The sequence below is a fragment of the Schistocerca serialis genome, chromosome 8 (genome assembly GCF_023864345.2).
Source record: "Schistocerca serialis cubense isolate TAMUIC-IGC-003099 chromosome 8, iqSchSeri2.2, whole genome shotgun sequence".
In the NCBI taxonomy this organism is placed as follows: domain Eukaryota; kingdom Metazoa; phylum Arthropoda; class Insecta; order Orthoptera; family Acrididae; genus Schistocerca; species Schistocerca serialis.
In genome coordinates, this window is record NC_064645.1 from 349,713,634 (window position 1) to 349,720,231 (window position 6,598).

The window sequence follows — 6,598 nt, forward strand, 5'->3', positions numbered from 1 at the left end:
TGACACTTAGTTAAATTAAGTTAGAAGTAGAAGATAGGATAACACCTCAGAATACTCTGCAGCGACACCAAGTCAAGAGCCAGCCCAGTGCCAGGGTCACGCCCACTGGGATTAGCTCAGTGGGCCTGGCTAACAACTAGTAGGTTTATAGAAGCTCTGGCACAACTTGTAATGCTGCAGGTAGCATGTAGTTTCCCCGTAGATTAATGCTTAGAGCCCTATAGCGGTAAAAATTAGAGTAAATAATAGAAATAATAATAATAATAATAATATTACCTGAAGTGTAAAATAATATTATTGCTGCATCTAATTTGTATCATACTAGGACCCACTAATGTAGTTAGGTAGTGGGTCATCATGTATAATGTAATGTATTGAATAAAGAATTTTAAAAAAAAAAAAAAAAAAAAAAAAAAAAAACAGAGTCCCGACCAGAGATGGAAGGGACGCTTTTATTAGATCAAAACCAATCGGTCGGCTCGTCCGGTCCGTTTGCCTTGGTGACTCTGAATAACTTTGGGCTGATCGCACGGTCCTCGTACCGGCGACGCATCTTTCAAATGTCTGCCTTATCAACTGTCGATGGTAGGTTCTGCGCCTACCATGGTTGTAACGGGTAACGGGGAATCAGGGTTCGATTCCGGAGAGGGAGCCTGAGAAACGGCTACCACATCCAAGGAAGGCAGCAGGCGCGCAAATTACCCACTCCCGGCACGGGGAGGTAGTGACGAAAAATAACGATACGGGACTCATCCGAGGCCCCGTAATCGGAATGAGTACACTTTAAATCCTTTAACGAGTATCTATTGGAGGGCAAGTCTGGTGCCAGCAGCCGCGGTAATTCCAGCTCCAATAGCGTATATTAAAGTTGTTGCGGTTAAAAAGCTCGTAGTTGGATTTGTGTCCCACGCTGTTGGTTCACCGCCCGTCGGTGTTTAACTGGCATGTATCGTGGGACATCCTGCCGGTGGGGCGAGCCGAAGGCGTGCGACGCGCCTCGTGCGTGCTCGTGCGTCCCGAGGCGGACCCCGTTGCAATCCTACCAGGGTGCTCTTGAGTGAGTGTCTCGGTGGGCCGGCACGTTTACTTTGAACAAATTAGAGTGCTTAAAGCAGGCAAGCCCGCCTGAATACTGTGTGCATGGAATAATGGAATAGGACCTCGGTTCTATTTTGTTGGTTTTCGGAACCCGAGGTAATGATTAATAGGGACAGGCGGGGGCATTCGTATTGCGACGTTAGAGGTGAAATTCTTGGATCGTCGCAAGACGAACAGAAGCGAAAGCATTTGCCAAGTATGTTTTCATTAATCAAGAACGAAAGTTAGAGGTTCGAAGGCGATCAGATACCGCCCTAGTTCTAACCATAAACGATGCCAGCCAGCGATCCGCCGCAGTTCCTCCGATGACTCGGCGGGCAGCCTCCGGGAAACCAAAGCTTTTGGGTTCCGGGGGAAGTATGGTTGCAAAGCTGAAACTTAAAGGAATTGACGGAAGGGCACCACCAGGAGTGGAGCCTGCGGCTTAATTTGACTCAACACGGGAAACCTCACCAGGCCCGGACACCGGAAGGATTGACAGATTGATAGCTCTTTGGTTGGTTGGTTTGGGGGATGAAAGGGACCAGACTGCCATGGTCATCGGTCCCTTTTTCCAGAGACAAAGAACACCCACAGAGAATAAAAAAAGAGGAACAGAAGAGATCACAGACGATACAGAACAAGAGAGACGGAGACAAGGACAAGACAAAACGAACTAAAACCACACAGAGTGTGACGGTGGTTGGCCGACCATAGAAATAAATAAGGAAAAGCCAACCACTTAGAAACACATTAAAAAACCAGTGGAAAATCATAGGCCAAAGGCCAGAGTCAACACAAAACAATAAAATAAAACAGAAACACTCAGAGTAAATGATAAAATCCCCCTGCCCGAATAAAACGTAAAACTAAGTCAGCCATAGTCGAGTCATCTGTTAAAAGGGCAGGGAGCGAGTCAGGCAGTGCGAACGACTGCCTGAGCGCAGCTAAAAACGGACACTCCAATAAAACGTGAACCACGGATAAAACGGAGCCGCAGCGACATAGAGGCGCATCCTCACGGCGCAATAAGTGGCCGTGGGTAAGCCGAGTGTGCCCAATGCGCAGCCGGCAGAGGTTGGTTGGTTGGTTTGGGGGATTTAAAGGGACCAGACTGCTAGGGTCATCGGTCCCTTTTTCCAAAGACAAAAAAAACACCCACAGAGAAGAAAAACGAGTGACAGAATAGAGCACAGACGTCACGTAACAAGAGAAACTGAGACAAAGACCAGACAAAACGAACTAAAAGCACACAGAGTGTGACGGTGGTTGGCCGACCAGAGAAATAAAAAAGGAAAAGCCAACCACTAGAAACACATTAAAAAAAAAACAATTTAAAACTGGAGGCCAAAGGCCAGAATCAACACAAAACAATAAGAGAAAAACAGAAACACTCAGATTAAAGAATAAAAACCCCCTGCCCGAATAAAACGTAGAACTAAGTCAGCCATAGTCGAGTCATCTGTTAAAAGGGCAGGGAGCGAGTCAGGCAGTGCGAACGACTGCCTGAGCGCGGCTAAAAACGGACACTCCAATAAAACATGAACTACGGATAAAACGGAGCCGCAGCGACATAGAGGCGCGTCCTCACGGCGCAATAAGTGGCCGTGCGTAAGCCGAGCGTGCCCAATGCACAGCCGGCAGAGGACAACAGACTCCTTGCGAGAGACCCGCAAGGAGGAGCGCCACACACCGGTAGCCCCCTTGATGGCCCGAAGTTTGTTGCGTGAAGGCAGGGCGCGCCATTCAGTGTCCCAAAGGTCCAGAATTTTGCGGCGTAGGAACGCTCGCAAATCTGTCTCCGGGAGGCCAACGTCCAGAGATGGTGCACTAGTCGCCTCTTTCGCCAGCCGGTCAACATTCTCGTTGCCGGGGATCCCAACATGGCCTGGGGTCCACACGAAGACCGCAGAGCGGCCGGAACGCGCAAGAGTATGCAGGGACTCCTGGATAGCCATAACCAGACGGGAACGAGGAAAACACTGGTCAAGTGCTCGTAAACTGCTCAGGGAATCGCTACAGATGAAGGACTCACCTGAGCAGGAGCGGATATACTCTAGGGCTCGAAAGATGGCGACCAGCTCAGCAGTGTAAACGCTGCAGCCAGCCGGCAAGGAACGTTGTTCGGAATGGTCCCCTAGAGTGAGCGCATACCCGACTCGACCAGCAACCATCGAGCCGTCGGTGTAAACAATGCCAGAGCCCTGATACGTGGCCAGGATGGAATAAAAGCGGCGGCGGAAGGCCTCTGGAGGGACTGAGTCCTTCGAGCCCTGTGCCAAGTCTAGCCGAAGGCAAGGGCGAGGAACGCACCACGGGGGTGTACGCAGAGGTGCCCGGAAAGGAGGTGGAACAGGGACAAGCCCAAGCCCGGAGAGAAGCTCCTTGACGCGTATGGCGATCGGACAACCCGACCGGGGCCGACGTTCCGGCAGACGGACGACTGACTGTGGGAACAGGAGACGATAGTTAGGATGCCCGGGCGAGCTTAGAACATGGGCAGCATAAGCGGCCAGCAAACGTTGGCGCCGGAACCGCAGTGGAGGGACACCTGCCTCCACAAGTAAGCTGTCCACAGGGCTGGTGCGGAAAGCACCAGTGGCAAGGCGTATCCCGCTGTGGAGGATTGGGTCCAGCACCCGCAACGCAGATGGGGATGCTGAGCCATATGCCAGGCACCCATAATCCAGACGGGACTGGATTAACGCCTGGTAGAGCCGCAACAGTGTAGAGCGGTCGGCGCCCCACTGGGTGTTGCTCAAGCATCGCAGAGCGTTTAGATGCCGCCAACACGTCTGTTTCAGCTGCCGGATATGAGGCAGCCAAGTCAACCGGGCATCGAAAACCACCCCCAAAAACCTGTGGGTCTCCACCACAGCAAGGAGTTCGTCGGCAAGATAAAGCCGCGGCTCAGGATGGACTGTTCGGCACCGGCAGAAATGCATAACGCAGGTCTTGGCTGCCGAAAACTGAAACCCATGCGCTACAGCCCAAGACTGCGCCTTACGGATAGCGCCCTGTAGCTGACGTTCAACAGCTGCAATGCCAGTAGAGCTGTAATAAAGGCAGAAGTCGTCAGCATACAGGGAAGCGGAGACAGAATTTCCCACGGCCGCAGCAAGCCCGTTAATGGCTATTAAAAACAGACAGACACTTAAAACAGAGCCCTGTGGCACACCGTTCTCCTGGACGTGGGAGGAACTATACGAGGCCGCGACTTGCACGCGGAAGGTACGACACGACAGAAAATTGCGGATAAAAATCGGCAGAGGACCCCGAAGACCCCATCCATGGAGCGTAGAAAGAATGTGATGACGCCACGTCGTATCGTACGCCTTCCGCATGTCGAAAAAGACAGCGACCAGGTGCTGACGGCGGGAAAAGGCAGTACGGATGGCCGACTCCAGGCTCACCAGATTGTCGGTGGCGGAGCGGCCTTTACGGAACCCACCCTGAGACGGAGCCAGAAGGCCCCGAGACTCCAGTACCCAATGCAAGCGCCGGCTCACCATCCGTTCAAGCAACTTGCAAAGAACGTTGGTGAGGCTAATGGGACAGTAGCTGTCCACCTCCAGAGGGTTCTTTCCAGGTTTCAAAACGGGGATGACAATGCCTTCCCGCCATTGCGACGGAAATTCCCCCTCGACCCAAAGACGGTTGTAAAGATCGAGAAGGCGCCGCTGGCAGTCCACTGAAAGGTGTTTCAGCATCTGACAGTGGATGCCATCTGGCCCAGGAGCGGTATCAGGGCAAGCAGCGAGGGCACTGCGAAATTCCCACTCACTAAATGGAGCATTGTAAGATTCTGGGTGGTTGGTGCGAAACGAAAGGCTCCGACGTTCCATCCGCTCTTTAATGGAGCGGAAGGCCTGGGGCTAATTCGCAGAAGCGGAACTCATAGCAAAATGCTCTGCTAAGCGATTGGCAATGACGTCGGAGTCAGGACAAACTGCTCCATTCAGTGAGAGCGCAGGGACGCTGGCAGGTGGCCGATAGCCGTAGACGCGTCGAATCTTGGCCCAGACCTGCGAGGGAGTGACATGGAGGCCAATGGTGGACACATACCGCTCCCAGCACTCCTTCTTGCCTTGGCGGATAAGGAGGCGGGCCCGCGCACGCAGCCGTTTGAAGGCGATAAGGTGGTCGAGGGAGGGGTGTCGCTTGTGACGCTGGAGCGCCCGCCGGCGATCTTTAATCGCTTCAGCGATCTCAGGCGACCACCAAGGCACAGCCTTCCGCCGAGGGGACCCACAGGAATGGGGAATGGCAGATTCGGCGGCAGTAACGATGCCGGTGGTGACCGATTGAACCACCGCATCAATGTCATCGGTAGAGAGAGGCTCAAAAGCGGCGGTGGAGGAGAACAAGTCCCAGTCAGCCTTATTCATAGCCCATCTGCTAGGGCGCCCAGAAGAGTGGCGCTGTGGTAGTGACAAAAAGATCGGAAAATGGTCACTACCACACAGGTCGTCATGCACACTCCATTGGACAGACGGTAAGAGGCTATGGCTACAGATTGAAAGGTCAATGGCGGAGTAGGTGCCATGCGCCACACTGAAGTGTGTGAAGGCACCATCATTTAACAGCGAGAGATCGAGCTGCGACAGTAAATGCTCAATGATGGCGCCTCGACCTGTTGCCACTGACCCACCCCACAGAGGGTTATGAGCGTTGAAGTCGCCCAATAGCAAGAAAGGTGGCGGCAATTGGGCGACCAGTGCAGCCAGGACATGCTGCGAGACATCACCATCCGGTGGAATGTAAAGACTGCAGACGGTAACAGCCTGTGGCGTCCACACACGTACAGCGACAGCCTCTAAAGGCGTCTGGAGAGGGACAGACTCGCTGTGCAGAGTGTGAAGGACATAAATGCAGACGCCACCAGACACCCTTTCATAAGCTGCTCGGTTCTTGTAATAACCCCGATAGCCACGGAGGGCGGGGGTTCGCATCACCGGAAACCAAGTTTCCTGGAGAGCAATGCAGAAGAAAGGGCGAAGGCTGAGAAGTTGGCGGAGCTCAGCTAAATGGTGGAAAAAACCGCCGCAGTTCCACTGGAGGATGGTATTGTCCATGGCTGAGAAAGGCGTGAAAGGACTGGGAAGGCAATTTACGCCGCTTGTTCACTCACTGCCACCGATTCAGTACCCGGACGAGAGGCATCCATGGCGTCTGAGGGACCAGCGAGATCAAGGTCCTCAGCGGACGCTAGAATCTCGACTTCATCCTCAGACGCAGAGCGCGAAAGGTGCGGTGGGGTTCTTGCCACCGCAAGTTCTTTAGCCTTAGAGGTCTTTCTCTTGGACTTCTCTCGCTGAACCTTGGGTTTCACCGGCTGGGAAGGCTTCACCGATTGAGTCTCCGGGACAGAGGAGGATCGTGAAGCCCTACGCCCGGCTGCTGGTGAGGACTTATGCCACTGGTGGCCGTCATCCTTCCCGCTGGGGGAACCCTGGGAAGGGAGCGTCCCAAGGGAACTCTTACGGGCGAGAGTAGCCGAAGAAGTTAGGCGCTTCTCCGG